The sequence below is a fragment of the Phocoena phocoena genome, chromosome 2 (genome assembly GCF_963924675.1).
Source record: "Phocoena phocoena chromosome 2, mPhoPho1.1, whole genome shotgun sequence".
Lineage (NCBI taxonomy): Eukaryota > Metazoa > Chordata > Mammalia > Artiodactyla > Phocoenidae > Phocoena > Phocoena phocoena.
The window spans coordinates 98,619,797-98,640,292 of NC_089220.1; the positions used below are offsets into that span (position 1 = coordinate 98,619,797).

General features: G+C 43.7%; 1 protein-coding gene across 2 annotated transcripts in view; it reads right to left on the reverse strand.

Annotated features, from left to right (window-relative positions):
- The window catches only part of RAB27A (RAB27A, member RAS oncogene family), a 73,725-nt gene extending 65,105 nt beyond the window's left edge, over nt 1-8,620 (reverse strand). Inside the window, exon 1 of one of the 2 annotated variants that reach the window (XM_065870976.1) lies at nt 8,499-8,592. The gene's annotated coding sequence lies outside the window, so the exon portion shown is untranslated. Of the gene's footprint in view, nt 1-8,498 lie in introns of both variants that reach the window. The other variant, XM_065870975.1, reaches the window with a different exon arrangement.
- Nucleotides 8,621-20,496: the final 11,876 nt, after the last annotated feature.

A 20,496-nucleotide genomic window follows, 5' to 3' on the forward strand; every position in this document is an offset into this window, starting at 1 on the left:
GACAATCTGTCAGGCAATCTTCTCTAACACCAACTCCCTAGTTACTCTATCATTCATTTATTACCTTAGCATCTACCATGTGCCAGGCATTATTCTAGGTGCTAAAGCATAGAGAGTTCACAAAACAGAAAAAGTCCCTGCTCTCATAGACAGAACAATTCAGTAGGAAGACACAGACAGTAATAAGTGAAGATAGAGATAAAATAATTTCAGAGAGTACTAAGTCCTGTGAAGACAATAGTGTAATAATAGGGAAGAGACTGACTAGAGACTACTTTCAACAGAGTCATCAGGGATTACTCTGCTGCAAGGGACCAGCCAGGTGAGGATCTAGAGAAAAGAATTATAGGCAAGTATAAAGGCTCTGAGGAAGGAAAGAACTTGGCATTTTTAAGGAACAGAAAGGAAGTAGATAAGGCTGAAAGATGGAGGCACAGGGATGAACTGAGGTCAAAGAGGTCAACAGGGCTCAGATCACGGAGACTCTTCCAGACCAGTTAGAACTTTTGGATTTTACACCAACTGCAATGGGAAGTGACTAAGGAATTTTTGTTTTTTTTTTTGCGGTACGCGGGCCTCTCACTGTTGTGGCCTCTCCCGCTGCGGAGCACAGGCTCCGGACGCACAGGCTCAGCGGCCATGGCTCACGGGCCCAGCCGCTCCGCGGCATGTGGGATCCTCCCGGACTGGGGCACGAACCCGTGTCCCCTGCATCGGCAGGCGGACTCTCAACCACTGCGCCACCAGGGAAGCCCCGACTGAGGAATTTTAAACAGAAGGATATGATCTGATTTACATTGTTTAAAGATCACTGGCTTTGTGTGAGGAATGGGTTATGGGTGGCACAGAACGGGACCAGAAAAGCAGCAGGGACTTTCCTGGTGGTCCAGTGGTTAAGACTCCACGCTTGCACAGCAGGGGGTGCAGGTTTGACACCGGGCCGGGGAAGTATGATCCCACATGCTGCATGGTGTGGCCAAAAAAAAAAAAAAGAAGAAGAAGAAGAAAAGCAATAGTACAGGCAAAAAAATGATGGTGGCCTTTAACTGGCAGCTGGCACACAGCCATAGCAGACAGATATTTCTGGACTGCTTTAACATAGGGGAAAATCATTAATATACTTGCTTCAATTCCTGTGATATTTCAGAAGAGTTCAAGGAAGAGACACTGCTGGTTAATTAAGAAACATTTGCACAGGGGCATAGAAAGAACCAGCAGACCTGTCTTCTAGAACCGTCTCTGCCATCAATTTGTCATGTGACCTTGGGGACCGCTCTGAACCTCCGAGGTGGAGGGGAGGCTGGGCCCCCTTGTTTCTAAGGTGCCTACCAGCCCTTAAATTACACGATGCCATAAGTGTAACAAGTGAGGTTTCCTTATCTGGGGGGCAAAATGGGCTGCTGACTCAGGGTTGGGGTTTTTGCTGTTGACTTTTAATCTCTCAGAGAGGCTCTAGCTAAGCAGGAAATGGGGTGTTAGTGAAGAAACTGGCCAGTCCTACTATTTCCTTGGGAATCTCTGAGGTCTCTGGCACCTCTGGCACAAGGGTACGGTGGCCAGCTGGGAATCTGTGAAGCAGACACTCCCGGGAAGCTGAGAGCTCGTCAGGCCGAGGGACTGAGGGCCCCATCTCTGAGGAATTCAGGGACCAAGCCTTCAGGCACAGCGCTCCCTGCGGCCCTTCTGGCAGCCTTCCACCTGCACTGAGTCACACGGCAGCCAGGCCCTGCCACCCGGCTCTCACTTCCTACTGGTAGGCTCTCCCTACACCATCCACTCCCCTCAAATGGTCCACCTGGCACCTTGGTGAGGACCTCACTCCATGATCCCTGAGGGCAGGGTTCTCAGTCCCAACTGCCCACCAGCATCCCTGGTGGGGATTAAAAACTATGTACACATATAGATGCCTGGGTCCTACTTCACATTTAATGACTTAGAATTGGGGTGAGGGAGAGGTTAGAAAGGCAAGAGTGGTGGAGTTAGGCTTAGTTAACTTTACATGATGGAGAGAATGTGGAACTCAGGAAACCGCACACCAGAGAGGTTCAACGATGTGTCTAACGCAGGGTTTCTCAGCCTTGGCCCTACTGACATGGTGGGCAGGACTGACCCTTTGCCATGAGGGGCTGTCCTGTGCATTGTGGGATGTTTAGAGGCGCCCCTGGTCTCTAACCACTAAATGCCAGCAATAGCTCCCCAGGTGTGACAACCAGACGTGTCTCTAGACATTGCCCAGTGCCCTCTGCGGGAGGAGCGAGTCGGAACCAGCCCAGCTGAGAACGCTGGTGTAATATCACTTAGTTAATTATTGGCAGTGTTAGAAGCTAAAAACCAATCCACTAATTCCTGCCTGTGTTGGTTCCTCCACATTCCAGCAGGAGCTGTGGAACACAGGGATGAGTCACTCCCTGAGGAAATACCACAACCCACTTCACGGCCCTCTGGGCCTAAGCAGAGTGGGGGCAATGGAGAACTGACCTTGTCCCTGACGAAGGAAGCCCAGCCTGGAACAGCCAGCAGCTTGTTTGGCCACATTTGGTCTCCAGTATCTGACTAGAAGGACGGTACCTTATCTTTTCAAGGGCTGCTAGACCTTTTTACTCATGCCTGGGGTTGCTCCCTTGCAGTGGTGAGATTCATTATGAAAATGATTCACACACTGCAGGAAACAAAGAAATCCCGACCACAACCATGGATTATATTTTAAAATTCTCAGGTGTATGTCTCATTCCTTCCTTCCCGTGTTAGGGCTAGTACAGCAAGAATTTAAACAATACCTTACCATAAGCTTTATTAGCTGACTGAGACCCTGCCTTTGTTGCAAATGATACAAATATACAGGAGATAAGTAACCAGCCATACTCAGATAAGACTTGACCAGCTGCCCATGAGGTGGGATCAGAGCAAGATAGATGAGCAGCAGTTAGTTAAGAACGAACAGATTTTTCAGTCTCTTGGCAACCAATTTTATTGTTATGCTTTGACCTGGCAGCTGGTAAGGCTTTATATGAATTAATCAACAAAGCTATGAAAAAACAGGATTAGTGGCTCTGAAATAGGGTATTCTCGTGGCAGTCAGAGGAAGCATATTCGTTTTCAAGACTGCTTTCTCAAATAAGTACAAATAACTTTTAAACAGTAAGAAAATAACCCAGTGTTTTAAAAGGACACATCTCTAAATAGGAAGTCACATATACCTATCTACTGCATTGGTCCTTACCACGTAGCTTCCATATTTATTCTACCAAAATACAAAAGGATACGGAGTATCAAAGGAATAGGCCACACAAAGCAAGTGACTTACAGTGAGACAGTACTTGGTGGCTGTGGAATTATTCTCAGCAAGTCCTCCTAAATCAAAGCATCTTACGATGAACACTCAAAGGTGACAAAAATATTAACCAGACCTTAAAAGGAATAAAAACACATGGAAAGACAGGCTTTCTGGCTTTCTGGCATCACCACAGAAATACAACCTATGGTGGCTCTAAACAGTCCTATGGTTCTCAGAGAAAAGACAAGGGTATCCGTGAGGATGGCTTCGCCTGCCACATAACGTATCTAGGGACTGGAAGGACAGCAGGAGAATGGAACGATCATGGGAGGGTGGCAAAAGAAGTGATTAAAGGCCAGCATGAAAACATAAGCAACTTACACATGATCTCTTAAGGGAAGACATTATGTAGCAGACCAACCACTGGACCCAGAGTTCCGGTTCTGGCTCTGCTACTAACTGTGTGATCTTAGAAAATGACTTAACATCTCTGGATAAAAATTTCCTTAACTGCCAAACACTAGAGTAAGATAATCTTCTACTTCCTTCTAGTTCTAATACTCCTTGAGTTTACAAGCCCCCTCCTTCCTTAAGATGGACACATGTGCAATCACCAAAGTGAGCCATAGCTCAGTCGTTCTTTGGACATTATCATGATCAATGCATTCCCTGTGCATAAACCTAGGTTTACCAAACCAGGGTTACCAGATTAGATTCAAGACACCAGTTGATTTTGCCTTTCATAAAAACAACTAATTTTTTAGCATAAGTACGTCCCAAATATTGCCTGGGACATACTTAGAGTAAAATATCAGTTGTTGGTCATCCAAAATGCAAATTTCTTTTTTTTTTTCCAGTTTGCTAAATCTGGCACCCTACCTCTGAGCCCACGTTAAAAGTTCAATTTCAAGACTCAAAAGTCCGATTTCATATTTGTGGGTGGTGCCAAGCGTGGCTGAGGCACCAAATGGGAGGCCTTCTCATGGGTAACATACAAAGAGGCAAAAAACAAAACAAAAACAGGCAAGGAAGAATAACTTTCAACATTTCTTTTGAGTAAGTGAGGCATCAAGTTTTCTTTAACAGTAAATGAAATATGAGTGTTATAGACCTCAATCATACAAGAAAAACAATGTGGTGTACTGCACCACCAGACAGGAGGCCAAAACGAGCTGGATGCTCACAGCTCCACACCTCTCACCCTCTGGACATAAAGTTAATTACAAACCCTTTATCTCTTCCTCCAACTCAGTGCTCACAGTCTGCTCCCAAGATAATCAGCTTAAGGGAAACCAGACCATAAACTGGAACTTCCTGACCAAGAGGCAGAGGAATAAATAAGATCCAGGCAAAACCTGCACACAGTATAAAAAGCGAAGGCAGTGAAAGGGAAAACTTCCTCTCTTCAGAAGGCAATCTTGTTCTAACAATGGCAAGACAATCTTGCTGCCTAGGGGATCACATTTTCTTTTTTATTATTGTGGGCCAGCTTTATTGAGGCATAATTGACATACAAAATTGTAAGATGTTTAAAGTGTACATCATGGTGATTTGATATACATATACATGGTGAGAGGGATTCTCCCACCCATCCAGTTAATTACGGACTCACACTTTAAATATGTGAGCCCTGTTTGGTTTTTCAGGTGGTATCAAGCCTATCATAATTTATTAGAGAGAAAAAAATATATATATATTCCATGTACGTAAAAATAATCCTTTTTCATAGTTTGTAGTGAAGATATAGACAGGGCACATTCCAAGATAAGTTTAAATAATGATGGAAGGCTAGTTCAGTTTTCAAAATAACACAGAAGATTGATTACTGTGCTGTCTGGGCCAGTTAATTCAATTCTCACTGAGAGAGGTCCGCGGGAAACCCCTCTCAACTGTTGCCAATATTGCTCTATCAGGAGCACCAGGATGAGGTGGACTGAGACCAGATACTTACATCTGTACACTAAGAAAAATTCAATATATGGGCTCGAGGTTTCTAATGAGGAAAACAAACCCAAGTTTATTCATTAACTTATGGGTACATTCAGCAAGAGTTTATTGAACACTTCTTTTTTTGTCTAAGGCCACATACACATAATCAGCTGACAGCCTAAAGTCGTCACGTCATTAAAGGCCAAAATGAGTCTCAGAACTGGCAATTTCAGTTAGAAGTCAGAAAAAGATTAAATTCACTGTACTGCAAAATATTCATTAGGAAATGAAATTCCATTTTCTCAAATTTCCAAGGGATTTCACTCTCTCCCTAGATCAGAACAAGAGACCGAATCACTGGAGACACATGCTGAATGCCCCCACCCAGAGGAGAGGTCTCCCCACTGCCACGGTGGGAAGGACCCAAAGTCCTCACCTTTCTGCTTGTTTGACCTTTCCCTTTCCAAGAAGGGTAAGGCCATTATCTTGAGGAAAATAGGAGAATAGAAGAGGAGAGATTTAGGAGTTGTGGTATAGCTATGGACATTGCTTCTCGGATAAAGTGGGAAGAAGAGTGAGAAAGAAATAGCAGAGTGATCCCCATTTCTCAGCCTCTCATTCCCTTTTCACTCACTCAACATGATTTTTTAGGGCTTAATATGTGCCAGAAACCATTCTAGGTGCTATGCCCACCATAGGGAACAAGACAAATTCCTGACCTTCATGGAGCTTGTATTCCACCAATGGGAGATAGATGTTGTGTACAACATCTCTGTGTGTGTGTGTCTGTGTGTGTGTGTGTGTGATGACAGTAAGTGCTATAAATACTCTAAAGAAAAATAAGGCAAGGGAAAGGGGAAGAAAATGATGGGGCAGGGCGGGGGTGGGGGGTGAAGGATGCTATTTTAGATGGGATGGTACAAGAAGGCATCTCTAAAGAAATGACTTTTGACTTGAAAGAAATGAGTGAGTAAGCTGTGCAGACATCTGAAGGAAGAACATTCCAGGCAGAGGAAACAGCAAATACAAAGGTCCTGAGGCGTGGCTGAAGCAGAGTGTGAAAAGAGGGGAGCGATAGAAGATGAAGCCCCCCACACCATGTAAGGGGACTGCAGGCCACAGTAAGGACTTTGGTTTCCTTCTGAGATAAAAAGCCACTGGAGAGCTTTGAGCACCGGAGTGAGACATAATTGACTCTGGCTGCTGTGTTGAGAACAGACTGTAGAGTGGTGAGGGTGGAAGCAGAGTGGCCCTGTAGGAGGCTTTTGAGTAATCCAGGCGACAGAAGTGAAAGGAACTTGGTGGAAGCAGGGGAAACTGTGGAAATTTCCTATCCTAGGTATAGACTCAAAATAGAACCAATGAGATCTGCTGAGGGACTAGATGTGGAGTGTGAGAGAAAGAAAAGAATCAGGGGTGACCCTGGGGTGTTTAGCCTGAGCACCTGGAAGAGTGAAGTTGCCATTAACGGAGACAGGTGAGACTAAGCGAAAGCGGGTTTGGAAGAGGAAAATCAAGAGTCTGGTTCCTAGAGACTGTTGCCCACTTCAAGACCCTTAGATCTCTTTTAAAACCAAGGCAACAGAAATTGAGAAGCTGATCTTAAATTTCATATGGAAATTCAGGGAACCCAGAATAGCCAGAACAGTCTCAAAACAGAAAAGCAAAGTGGGAGGACTCACACTTCCCGATCTCAAAACTCACCATGTACATAGCTAATAAAGAGGCGAGTATGATACTAGCATAAGGACAGACATACAGATCAGTGGAGTAGAACTGAGAGTCTAGAAATAAACCCTCACATTTACAGTCAATTTATTTTCAACACAGGCACCAACAGCATTCAAAGGGGAAAAAATAATCTTTTCAACAAATGGTGCTGGGAGAACTGGATGTCCATATGCAAAAAAATTAAGTTAGACCCCGTACCACACACCATATAGAAAAATTAAAGTGAGTCAAAGATGGAAATGTAAGAGCTAAAACTATACAACTCTTAGAAGAAAACATAGGCATAAATCTTCATGGCTTTGGATTTAGCAATGGTTTTTTAGATTTGACACCAAAAGCAGAGCAACAGAAGAAAAAATAAATTAATTGTACTTCATCAAAGTTAAAAATCAAGGCAGGCCATGGAAATTAAGGAAGTGAGGGAGTAAGGAAGAAAGAATAAAGGAAAGGAAGAAAGTAGGAATGAAAACTAACATAAAATATAGAAGAGAATGATGGTCAGTCAAGTCTTTCCAGCACTACATTAACCTTTCTTCATTTGTAACCAACTGCAGAAATTCTGTTTTCCAGACTGTGTTTTCCCCCTAAAGCAAGTTTCTAAGAAGGTTAAAATAAATAAATAAATGGAACAAGAACAGTGAAGCACCAAGTTATATCACCAATAATTATAGAAAATTTATACAGCATAACACTACTCCCCTTCTCAACATCTGAATGATGAGCTGACCCAAAAGTGATAATCCATCCAGTAGGAAAAAATAGCTGTTAGCCCATAGAGGTAAGAAAGAGGACCCCCTGGCAGGAGATTAGGAAGTCATGTGGCCCGCAGGAGCCGAAATGCTGGGAAGGTGAAGTCAAGGGCTCACAAGCTTTCCTTCACTTCAGGCCTGACTTTGCTTAATCGGTGATCTACTGGGACAGAGACAAAAGCTTTGGCAATAGTTACCAAACGAGTCATCACACCAGCCCTACCACCAGTCAAGACCCGAGAGCCTGGCTGCCTGGTAGGGTTTTCTGTCTGATTGGCAGGGAAAGAGAGAACCCTCTCCCACCCGTGCAGTTTGCCCTTCCAGACCCTCACCAGCAAAGGTGTCAAGATGATAAATCATTCAACCGACAACAAAGGGAGGGAGGAAAGAACGGCGGGGGGTTGGGGAGCGGAGGGGGGGAGTGCAGGAGGTCTGGGACCTTCCTCCTCTCCTGCCAGAGAAGTTTCCTTCCTCCCACCCCGAGATGGGGAGCCTCGCACCTGGATGCCGCCCGGAGGTGACCTCAGCCCCGTCCCAACCTGGGACTCCACCTAATCAGCACCTCGCCCAAGCTGACCCTCACCCCCGTCTCTGTCATCGTGGGGTCTGTGCTGAGGGCCTGGGAGAAGCAAAGCAGCTTTTCTGGTGGGCTCAGCCGCCCACAGGCGGGGAGAGAAGGAGCTGCAGCTCCACCCCCCCGCCCCAGGGCCAGACCCTGCGCTCGCCCGCTCCGTCGCTCAGCCCCGCGGGATGACTGGACCCTCCAGGAGCCCCGGGCCTGAGCGCGCCTCCCCCGCCCGCGCCGGCCGCCTCACCTGCTTCGCCCGCGGTCCCCACGCCGCTCCTTCTGCGCGCGCCGCGTCCACCCGCTGACGGCCTTTTTCGGGTCCTCGGCGGGTATTTTCCGTCGGGCCGCACATCACTTCCCGTAAAGGAGAGCGAGGTGGGGGCGGGACCTCCTCTCCACCCTCCACCTCCCGCTTCCTCCTGTCACCTCGGCGAGCACCCCCGCCCAACTCTGCGAGAGCGCTTTGCGGGCGCCCTCCCTGCGCGCCGCCCCCAGCCCCGCCGCACCTGCCACGCAAAGGCCCCATTCGCCTATTTCCAAGTTGGGTCTCCACTGCCGCTTCCCGGAAGGCGCGAAACCTTAGGGTGTTGTTTTCGTTCTGAGACACAGTGGTGACACAAACTGCCACGGGATCGGGCACTGCAAGGTATAGTTTGGTGCCTCTCGCCAAATCTGCTCCCCTAAAAGCCATTTTCTAAAGGTGTTTTCCAGGGCATCAGGTCGGTGTGTCCACCTTGTAGCCAGAGGTGCTGAGCGGCTGCAAAGTCAGCTCTGCCCGCGGTTCCTGAGGCCCGGGGGCGCTCCAGCTCACAGTACCCCCTTGGTCCGGCTCCCCAGGGACCGGATCCGCGCTGGGCATCCGGCTCTGCCACTGTCCATCCCGCCCCGCCAGCTCCTCACTCAGGGGGCCTGGACATGGCCTTCCTGGAGTGAGAAAAAGCTCTGGGTTTCTTGAAAATGACCGGGGGGAGGGGGGGGGCGGGGGGAGAGTAGTAGAATTCTGGCAGGAAAAAAATATATTTCTGGAAGGAAATGACAAACGGGGTCTCTACTCGTACAGTCCAGTTCAGATTATAAAATCGCTCTCAGTTAAATTTCCAAGTATTTGAGCAATTCGTTAAAAAAAAAAAAAAGTACAGTACTTGAAAGAATAGCCCCTGTACGGAGAAATCTACGAGCCTTTGCTGCCCCCCAGCGGCTTCCTTCTCTCAGTGCCGACGGTTTTGTGTGGGCCGCTTGGACCTGTGGCTGTGAGGCAGGTTGGGGCCACCAGGTTCCCACTGAGAGGGAGCCGAATTCTCCTCCAGTGCCCTGGGGGTCTGAACAGTGGCTTTTGGGCCTGCCCCGTGGGCTTTCCGGGAAAGCACTTCTGAACCAAATAATTCTACTTCTAAGCAAAAGAAAATGACTGGAAGCCCTAGTCTACTGACTCTTACTATCTGTTCTATCTCACTGATTCTTCTTGCACCACAAATTCCAGCTGTCTCAGGGCGACCTGCCCAACTCCATCATTCTTTCAGTCTATAACTACTTACAGTTCGCACTACAGTACAATTAGCTTCTCAGATTCACATATAGGATGAACCATATGAAATTGCCAAATATTGAATATACATTCAATTTAATAGTTCTAAATATAACAAAGTGATCTCAAAGTTAGGGATAACAGATTGCACCATAGGGTGATGCTTTCAAGGGATGTTTCCCAGGGAAGAGAAAGGCCATCAAACTGTTGTTGATGGAGGTTAGGACAGGAAAAGTAGCCCGATATTCATGTGTAGAGGAAGTCTTAGGAGTCACTGATCAGCTAAGATCTGGGGGGCCAACAATGCAGCAACCGCTAATGGCTCATATAAGGAGAGCTCCCCCTTCAGCCCTCCCCACTCCTGCAGCCAGGCAGGGCTGTCACCAGGAGTTTACCAGGCAGGAGATCAGAAAATAGCGATGCTGTGGCCCATTCGTCATCACCCATTCATTCATTTCACTCAGTGAGTCAAGCACTGTGTTAGGTACTGGAGAGGCAATAGTGAACGAGGTAAATTGGTCCCTGCCCTCAGGGATCCTGCCCTCAGAGAAACCAAGTTAACTCCAGTGCAGTGAGATACGATCCTTGATAAGGGAAGTTAAAGAGTGTAACTGGAACACAGATAAGTGACACCAAGTCAAGACTTCCCAGAGATAGTGATGTATAGATTCAGAAGGATGAATAAGAGGGGAAAAGTGAGAGAGGAGAGAATTTTAGGAAAGAGAGCAGAGGAATGGTCTGGAGGCAAAAAGAGAGAATGAGATATTGGAGCAACTGAAAGAAGTTCGGAAAAGCTGAAAAACTGAGTGGAAGGAAGCAATCAAAGAAACTGCAGAAATGAGCAGAGGCTGGAACATGAAGAACCCTGGAATGCTTATATTAGCTAACATTTATTGACCATTTACTCTGAATCAGCCAATATGCTAAGAACTTTACATGCATCACCTCATTTACGTCTCACAATTGCCCTATAAAATAAGCACTATTCTTGTCCCCATATTACAGATGAGGAAACTGAGCCTTAAAGGGATTAAGCAACCTAAGTTCATATACCTAATAAGTGGCAAAGCCAGGACCAGAACTTAGAACACATTTTCTTTCTTTTTTTTTTTTTGCGGTACGCAGGCCTCTCACTGCTGTGGCCTCTCCCGTTGCGGAGCACAGGCTCCGGACGCGCAGGCTCAGCGGCCATGGCTCACGGGCCCAGCCGCTCTGCGGCATGTGGGATCTTCCCGAACCGGGGCACGAACCCGTGTCCCCTGCATCAGCAGGTGGACTCTCAACCACTGTGCCACCAGGGAAGCCCTGAACCCATTTTCTTAATGGCTACAAGGCGAAGAATGGGCTGGGAAGGCCAATTAGCATGCTGAAGTCCAAGTGAGGGATATCTGGTTTAAGGCAGTGGCTCTGAGGATGAAGATGAATGGACAGATTTGAGATACTTAAGAGAGTGAATCAAGAAGACTTTGTTAGGGACTTCCCTGGTGGTGCAGTGGTTAAGAATCCACCTGCCAACGCAGGGGACACGGGTTCAATCTCTGGTCCAGGAAGATCCCACATGCCGTGGAGCAACTAAGTCCATGCGCCACAACTACTGAAGCCCGCGCGCCTAGACCCTGTGCTCTGCTGCAAGAGAAGCCACCGCATTGAGAAGCCCGCGCACCACAACGAAGAGTAGCCCCCGCTCGCCGCAACTAGAGAAAGCCCATGTGCAGCAACGAAGACCCAGCACAGCCAAAAATAAAAATTAATCAATTAAAAAAAAAACGAGGAAGACTTTGTTGTAGGGGGTGAAGAAGAGGGAGGAATCCATGGAGACGCCCAGATTTCTGGTTTGGCCAACTAGGAAACCCTTGAGCAAAAGGAAGAAAGCAACAGGGAAGGAGAGTGAAATAGGCAATAATAAACAAGTTTAGGACATTTCAACTCTGACATACCAGCACCAGCAGAACATCCAAGTGAAACTGCTTAGTATGTAGTTGAATAAGTTGGTCTGAAGCACAGAAGACGTGAACTGGAGCTATTACCAAGGGGACTCAAAGACATGAGAGGCAATGAGCTAGTCTAGAAAATGTGCTGAGAGGGCAAAGAGGGGGCTTGGTGCAGAACCCAGAGGATCACTCAGTATTTAAGGCATTGGCAGAGGAAATCCAAAAAGGAATTTGAGAAAAGTGTGTCCAGAGGAAAACAGAGAGAGAAAGTTATTACAGAAACCAAGTATATTAAATCCATCTCGTGCACCAGTTCAAAATCCTCCCCACACCACTTCTTACTCCAGCCACAGAACTGGTCACAGTATACCTCTTGCTTCCAGCTCTGGAGCTTCTCTGACACTGCAGGCTGCTGCTTGAAACATGCAGAGTCCCAGCTCCAGTTACATTAATAGGATTGAAATGGGAGGTATCAGTACAAACTCATGATTTTTAATACGGAGAAACAGAGTTATGTATAGATATGTATTAAGTATATATTTTCCAGCTCCATCTGCTAAGAGGTCCTAGAAGCAAGTATATCATAGTAGCTATGAACACACTTAGCACGCAGATCTTGATTTCTAAATACCCTTTTCCAATAAAAGGAACCTTTTATATACAAAATCCTAAAGAATCTACTAAAAAACTATTAGCGCTAATAAATGAAATATGCAGAGATGCAGGATGCAAGATCAATACACAAAGATCAGTTGTGTTTCTATACCCTGGGAATGAACAATCAAAAAAGGAACTTTTTTTAAAAATCCCATTTATAATAGCAACAAAAAGAATAAAATACTTAGGAGATGCAGGATTTATACACTAAAAACTACAGAACACTACTGCAAGAAATTAAAGAGGACTTAAATAAATGAAAGGATATACCATGTTGTTGGATTGGAAGACATAATATTGTAAAGATGGCAATGCTCCCCAAAGCAATCTGTAGATTCAATGCAATCCCTATCGAATTCAACACTATTTTTGCAGAAAAGGAAAAGCTGATGCTAAAATTCACATGAAATTGCAAAGGACTCCAAATAGCCCCCCAAAAAATCCTGAAAAAGAATAAAGATAGGGATTCCTTTGTGGTGCAGCAGTTGAGAGTCCGCCTGCCGATGCACGGGACGCGGGTTCGTGCCCTGGTCCGGGGGGATCCCAGGTGCCACGGAGCGGCTGGGCCCATGAGCCATGGCCGCTGGGCCTGCACGTCTGGAGCCTGTGCTCTGCGGTGGGAGAGGCCACAACAGTGAGAGGCCCGCGTACCGCAAAAAAAAAAAAAAAGAATAAAGTTAACTCATACGTCCTGATTTCAAAACTTAATACAAAACTGCAGTAATCAAAACAGTGTGGTATTGGCATAAAGACAGAGATATAGATGACTGGAATGGACTTGAGGGTTCAGAAATAAGCCCATAAATCTATAGCCAATTGATTTTCAAAAAGAGTACCAAGACCATTTGATGGGGAAAGAACAGTCTCTTCAACAAATGGTGCTGGGAGAATAGATATTCACATGTAAAAGAGTGAAGTTGGACCCTTTCCTCACACCATATATAAAAATTAACTCAAAATAGATCAAAGACCTAAATCATGAGAACTAAAACTATAAAACTCATAGAAGAAAACATAGGCAGAAATCTTCATGACCTTGGATCTGGCAATGGTTTCTTACATGTGATAGCATAAGCAGAAGCAACAAAAGAAAAGTGTATTAGACAATCAAAATTTAAAATTTGTTTACATCAAAGGATACTCTCAAGAGAGTGAAAACACAATCCACAGAATGAGAGAAAATATTTGCAAACCATATATCTGATAAGAATATAGTATCAGAATATATAAAGAGCTCTTACAACTCAACCACAAAAAGACAATCCAATTAAAAAGCAGGCAAAGGACTAAAATAGACAGCTCTCCAAAGAGGATATAAAAGTGGCCAACAACCACATGAAAATATGTTCAATGGCATTAGTCATTAGGGAAACACAAATCAAAACCATAATGAGATACCACTTCATACCCACTAGGTAGGCCATAACTTTAAAAAAAAAAAAAAGACAAGACAAGTAACAAGTGTTAGCGAGATATAGAGAAACTGGAACCTTTATACATTGCTGGAGGGAATGTAAAATGATGTAGTCACTTTGGGAAACAGTTTGACAGTTCTTCAAAAAGTTAAACAGAGAATCGTCATATGTCCCAACAAGTTTATTCCTAGAAATATGCCAAAATTATTGAAAACAGGTATTCAAACAAATACTTGTACACAAATGTTCATAGCAGCACAACTCCAAAAGGTTCCAAAAGGTGGAAACAATCTAAACATCCATCAATGGATGAATGGATAAAGAAATTGTGGTATATCCATACAATGGAATATTACTTGGCCACAAAAAGGAGTGAGGCACTAATACATGTTACAACATGAATGAAACTTGAAAGTATACTAAGTAAAAGAAGCCAGTCACAGAAGGTCACATACTGTATGATTCTATTTAAATGAAACATCCAGAAAAGGTAAATCCATAGAGACAGAAAGCAGACTGGTTGCCAGGGCTGCAGGGAAGAGGAATAGAGAATGACTGTTTACTGTACATCATCCTTTTGGGGTGATGAAAATGTTCTGGAACTCGACAGAAGTGATAGTTTCACAACATTGTGAATGTACTAAATGCCACAGAATTGTATGCTTTAAAATGTGTTATGTGAATTTTGTTTCAATTTTTAAAAAAGAACCAAACTCCTAGAGTCAAAGCTTCGTCTAAGAAAAGGATGAGCCAGAAAGTAAAGAAGTGCTCAGAGAATGACAAGGACATATCAAAAGGACACAGACCCATCTGGGGGAGGATTATTCCTCAGCTAAGAGCTTGCTTATTTTAACTAGGACTGTCAATATATTTTTGTTTATAAGCTACATTAACAAAACTTACCTTTCAAAAATGTCCACTGTGAATGTCAAAGTATATTCTTGAGTATTTTATACCTAGTTGTAAACTTTTTTAAGAAGTCTTATTTTACACTTGTTAAACTACAAAATTATTTTCAGAAAATGCTTAAACATTACATTTTATATTTGAAATAAACATTTATTAAAAAAGAATACAGGAGCCAGCTTGAAAGGACTCCAACCAGCCAAATCTGGGACAATTTGAACATGTAGTGATTGTCAGGGTTGTCTTCATGGGCATGGAACTAGAACTTGACACAGGGCCCTGCACTCAGAATTTTAATGCTCTGCAGTCACTGTCTTAAAATTCTTAATAATTTTACCTTTGAATTTGTGTTTTATAAGTGAAATCTGATGGCACAATGGAGGATGCTGGAGGCTTGAAGCCTCTGCAGACACATGGCTCTGACTCCTGCCACTGCCCACTCCTCAGCCCCTGGTCCCCTGGGCCCTACCCAGCCTTGCATTCACTACCTTACTCCAGGGCAGTGACTAAGTCACCTTGGCTGGGGGAGGCTCACATTCCGCCATCACCTTCCACCCGGCCAGGAGCGTGGATGTGAGAGCAGAAGGGATCAGGGTTGAGCCCGTGCTTATGGCACCACGGGGCGGGCAAGAAGGCAGGTATCACTACCGTAGTCTGGTAGCACCACAGTACATTCTATGTGCCACTCAGCAGGGGGCTCCTGCCACCACCACCCAGGAATCAAGAGCACCCCAGCATGGAGGCTACAGTCCCTGGGGGGTGCACATTCACCACGGGTTGGAGTGGTGGGTCCATGAGAAGAAGAGATTGACTTTCTCATCCTCACCCAGGGCTGTGCATCTTCATTCTGCACTAAGCCCCACAAATCATGTGGCTAGCACTGGTGACAGTAACAGACTAACTCACTGAACAAAACAGGAATCTGTGAAGCATACTGACAGATCATTTCTGCAGTATTCCTACCAAAACGGTATAACCTGAATCTGTCTAATCATGAGGAAGCATTAAACAAACCCAAATTAGGGGAAATTTTACAAAACAGACCGGTATTCTTTAAAAATTTCAAGATCATGAAAGGCAGTGACTAAGGAATGAGAATAAATGAAACCAAAGAATCATGACAACTAAACTCATATGTAATCGTGAATTAGTTCCCAGACCAGAAAAAGATGTTTGTCTTGCTCTAAAGGACATTAATGGGACTTGGTAGAATTTGGATAAAATCTGAGATGAGATAATAATATCCTATCAACCTTAACTTCCTGATTTTGATTATTATACTATAATTATAAATGAGAATATCCTTGTTTTTAGGAATTGCACACTGAAATACTTAGGGGTAAAAGGGAATCACATGGGCAACTTATTGTTCTCAAAGGGTTTAGAAAAACAATGTGTGTGTGTGCATCGACATACACACACATATATAGAAATTAAAGCAACTGCGGTTAAATGTTAACATGTGTGGAATCTGGATAACAGGTATATGAAAATTCTTTGTACTACTTTTGCACTTGTACTTTTTAAGTCTGAAATTATTTCAAAATAATATCTAAAAAGCTTTTAGAATTCTCTTCAGGAAATCCCATAGGAGCAAGTTTAGTGGCCCCCTTGAAAATCTACCATTGTTTAGGCTTTCCCCCTTTAATTCTCTTATTCTCCCTATCTTGCCCTCCTGATCTTGGAGTTAGGATTTGTGATGAGACTGCAGAAGCACCACCTGATTATGTTACCTGGGAAGGCCCTGATGATACTCCTTTCACTGAGGCACTGGTGAGGAGGCCACTAACATCTCTGAAAAGCACAATGGTGGATGTCCTTTATGAGCTGAGACTGACAGAAGATGCTGCTGCAACAGGACTCCTGCGTATCAATTAGAAACAAAAGAATGCCCAAATGCCAAAGAACAGATGGCAGGCCATAAGTACTATAATGGGAAGCCAGGCTGGGGTGCAACCAGGGTGTCTTGACCCACAGAGATCTGTGATGGTGGCTTATAGGTCATGGTGTTCTGAAGGAAAAGATAGATGGGGTGTTTTTGTTTTCAGGAGAGAAGGGGTGTTTCTTGACTCAAATATTTTTTAAAGAAAATCGAGAACTAGTGAGCAGAAGGCTGTCAGTCTCCACAATGGCAATCATGGTCTTTCACCAGTTTCCTGATTTAAGTCATTTCAGATTTAGAGCCAATGATTGAAGAAGCTGTATTCACCTGATGAAGGTGAATACCACAAGAATTATACCAATGCCACAAGAATTATATCGTAAACTTTCCTCTGCTCCTACCAAGAGACCAAGGCCTTCAACCAGGATAAATGTGCATTGGGGAGGAATTCAGACTTTGATGACTGCAAGATCTGAGTTGGAACTGGTACAAGGAGGCTCTAAATGCTACCACAGTCCCTCAGTTTAGAGTGGGGGCTTGTGGGGGTGATATGTGTAGGTTTGGCCCAAATTTGTTTTACAGGACCCACTCTGTCATTCCATAGGATACATTCCATAGGATACATACATATGCTCAGTAGCTGGCAGAAACCTCACACTGACCTTAAAGGAAGAGCCCCTGCCTTAGTCTGCTCAGACTGCTATTAAAAAAAACACCATTAAATGAGTGGTTTAAAAAAACAGGTATTTTTTTTTCTTACAGTTCTGAAGGCTATGGTGTCCAAGATCAAGGTGCTGGCAGATTCAGTGTATGATGAGGCCTTCTTCCTGATTTGCAGACAGCCACCTTCTTGCTGTATCCTCACTGGGCAAGAGAGAGAAACAGCATCTCTCTTGTATCTTTTCTTATAAGGGAACTAATTCCATTGATAAGGGCTCCACCCTCATGACCTAATTACCACCCAAAGGCCCTACCTCCAAATACCCTCACATTGGGGATCAGGGCTTCAACATATGAATGGGGAAAAGCATTCAGTCCATACCACATCGTTATTGTAGAAAGGACCAACTGAAAGCCCCTAAATCTGCTTTCCCTGGCTCCAGTAGTAAATTAGAAGCAATTCAGGCAAAAAATTGCAGACGTTAAAAAAAAAAAAAAAAAAAATTGCAGACGTTAATGCCACCTTCAAAGATATGAAGTATATGTGGGGGGGGGGTTCTCTCTATAACACCATTCAATTCACCTCTCTGCGCCCTGCAAAAACTAAACAGAAAAGTTCTCGGGACGGATGGTGATGGTGGTCACACAACAATGTCAATATATTTCATGCCACTGAAATGTACACTTAAAAATGGTAAAAACAGTAAACTTTATGTTATGTATATTCTATACCACACACACATGCTAGATGGATTATGGCAGGAAACAATGGACTACCTCAACTGCAGCTGCTATTCTGGATGCAGTGGGTTTTTTTCTTCTCTGACAGTTTTGTTGAGATATAATCTCACACAATAAAGCTTTAAAGTATACAATTCAGTGGTTTTTTGTTTTTGTTTTTTGCGGTACGTGGGCCTCTCACTGTTGTGGCCTCTTCCGTTGCGGAGCACAGGCTCCGGACGCGCAGGCTCAGCGGCCATGGCTCACGGGCCCAGCCGCTCCACGGCATGTGGGATCTTCCCAGACCAGGGCACGAACCCATGTCCCCTGCATCGGCAGGCGGACTCTCAACCACTGCACCACCAGGGAAGCCCAGTGGTTTTTAATATATTCACAAAGCTGTCATTGATCACCACTATCTAGTTCCAAAATATTTTCATCAACCTAAAAAGTAACCCTATATCCATCAGCAGTCACTCCCTATCTCTTCTTCCCCTTAGTCCCTGGGTACTACTAATACACTTCATTTCTACACATTTGCCTATTCTGGACACGTCATATAGAATCATACAATATATGGCCTCTCGTGCTCAGCTTCTTTCATGTTTCAAAGTTTATTCATGTTGCAGCACATATCAGTATTTCATTCCTTGTTATAGCTGAGTAATATTCCATTGTGTGGATATACCACAACATGTTTATCCATTCACTGGTCGAGACATTTGGGTTATTTTCACTTTTTGGCTATTATAATAATGATTCTATGAGCATTCATTTACAAATTTTTGTGTAGACATATGTTTTCACTACTCTGGGACATATGTCTAAAAGCAGAATTGCTGCGTCATATATGGTATCACTATGTTTGTCTTCTTGAGGAACTTCCAAACTGTTTCACAGCAGCTGTACTGTTTTATATCCTCACCAGCAATATACGAGGGTTTCAACTTCTCCACATCCTTGTCAACACTCATTATTTGCCCTTTTTGACTGTAGTCATCCTAGTACATGTGAAGCGGCATCTCACTGTGGCTTTGATTTGAATGGCTGCAGTACCTTTACTGGAAAAAACAAAAAACAAAAAACAACTCATTCCCTGGCACTTGTTATGTGACTACCGAACTGACAAACCAATCCTTCCCAAAAGGAGGATCAAAAACAGTTCAATTTTGCATGATGTTAAATAGGATTATCATTCCTTGGATAACAGGATTATATATTCTTGCCTATGGTCACAGGCAGGAATACACTTGACTGTGTATCCTGTGGGAAGTCTTTTTCCCTGGCCTCACCTTTGGGCAGGACCTTGTGACATGCTCTAAACCAGCAGACTCTGAAGAGACATTTGCCACAGCTGAGCAGACATTTACAATTCACGTTTCCTTTCAGTCTCTCTCTCTCTTAATCCTAAACTCTGTCATATCCTAGATAGGGGCTACTCCTTGAGCCTGGGGCCCACAATGAGAAGACACACAGAACAGAACCCCAGTCTACCGACAGACAAGCCAAGCCTGTCACACAGTAGATACTTGGTATGTGTTTTAAATTTACATATATTTTTCAGTGTGCATAGAAGAAAAACAGTCTCAAAAGCTCAAACTATTAAAGGTGCTAATTAAATCAATGTATACTGAAAAACAGTAATTTTCACTTTGTTCATTCTGTATTGTTTGGTTTTTTTAATGAGGTGAACATGTACTACTCTGTAATTTCTTATTCACATTTTTTTTTTTAAATTACCTATGCTGGTCTCAACATAGTTTAGATTAAGTTACAATGAATTTACTTTTCAAAAAAATCAATAATAAGAAATGAGTTGATTTAAAGCATTTTGTACATATGTGATTACATTTAAGCTTTCATTGTTAAATATCAGTTCTTAGCGATTTCCAAAAAAACCCTTTAACTATGTGAATAGCTTCATAATAAATTAACTCCTCCCTGACCACCATTATAATGCAAATTTGCTTGGTGGGTTAAGTAAACAGAGCTGTGGCTTGTTTGCCACCCTATGTGACACCACCTACCTTCTCAAAAACCTCCATTTGATCTGAGCCACCCCAATTCTCAATTTACTCCTCCATTCTGCCTGGGATGAGAAAGGGCTGGGATTGAAAGACTTCTAAAGTATATTAAAGCAGGCTAATTGTAGGCTAACTGAGGGGCATCCAGCCTGAAGTTAACTTGGTTAATTTAATCTACAAACACAACTGTAAACAACATTCCCAGCTAGTTTATACAGTCTAGACTGCCAATGTATAGGCCACATTCCCAGAAAAAAGAAGCTTCAACTAGGAAATAAAATATTCCTTAAGACATTCATTTTTGCTTAAAAGGAAAGTACTAATCTGTCCTGGTGAAAAGACATAAAATGGCAAATAAGAATACAGGAAACATTAAAATTGACAGTGCTAGTTTTAAAACTAATTTAAAATCATTATCTATGATTTACAATTAAAATATATTTGATAACTTTTTACTAGATTATTTATAGTCAGTGTATAATTTCAATGGAACTTTAAGCAATTACAGTTCGACTCCATGTAGTA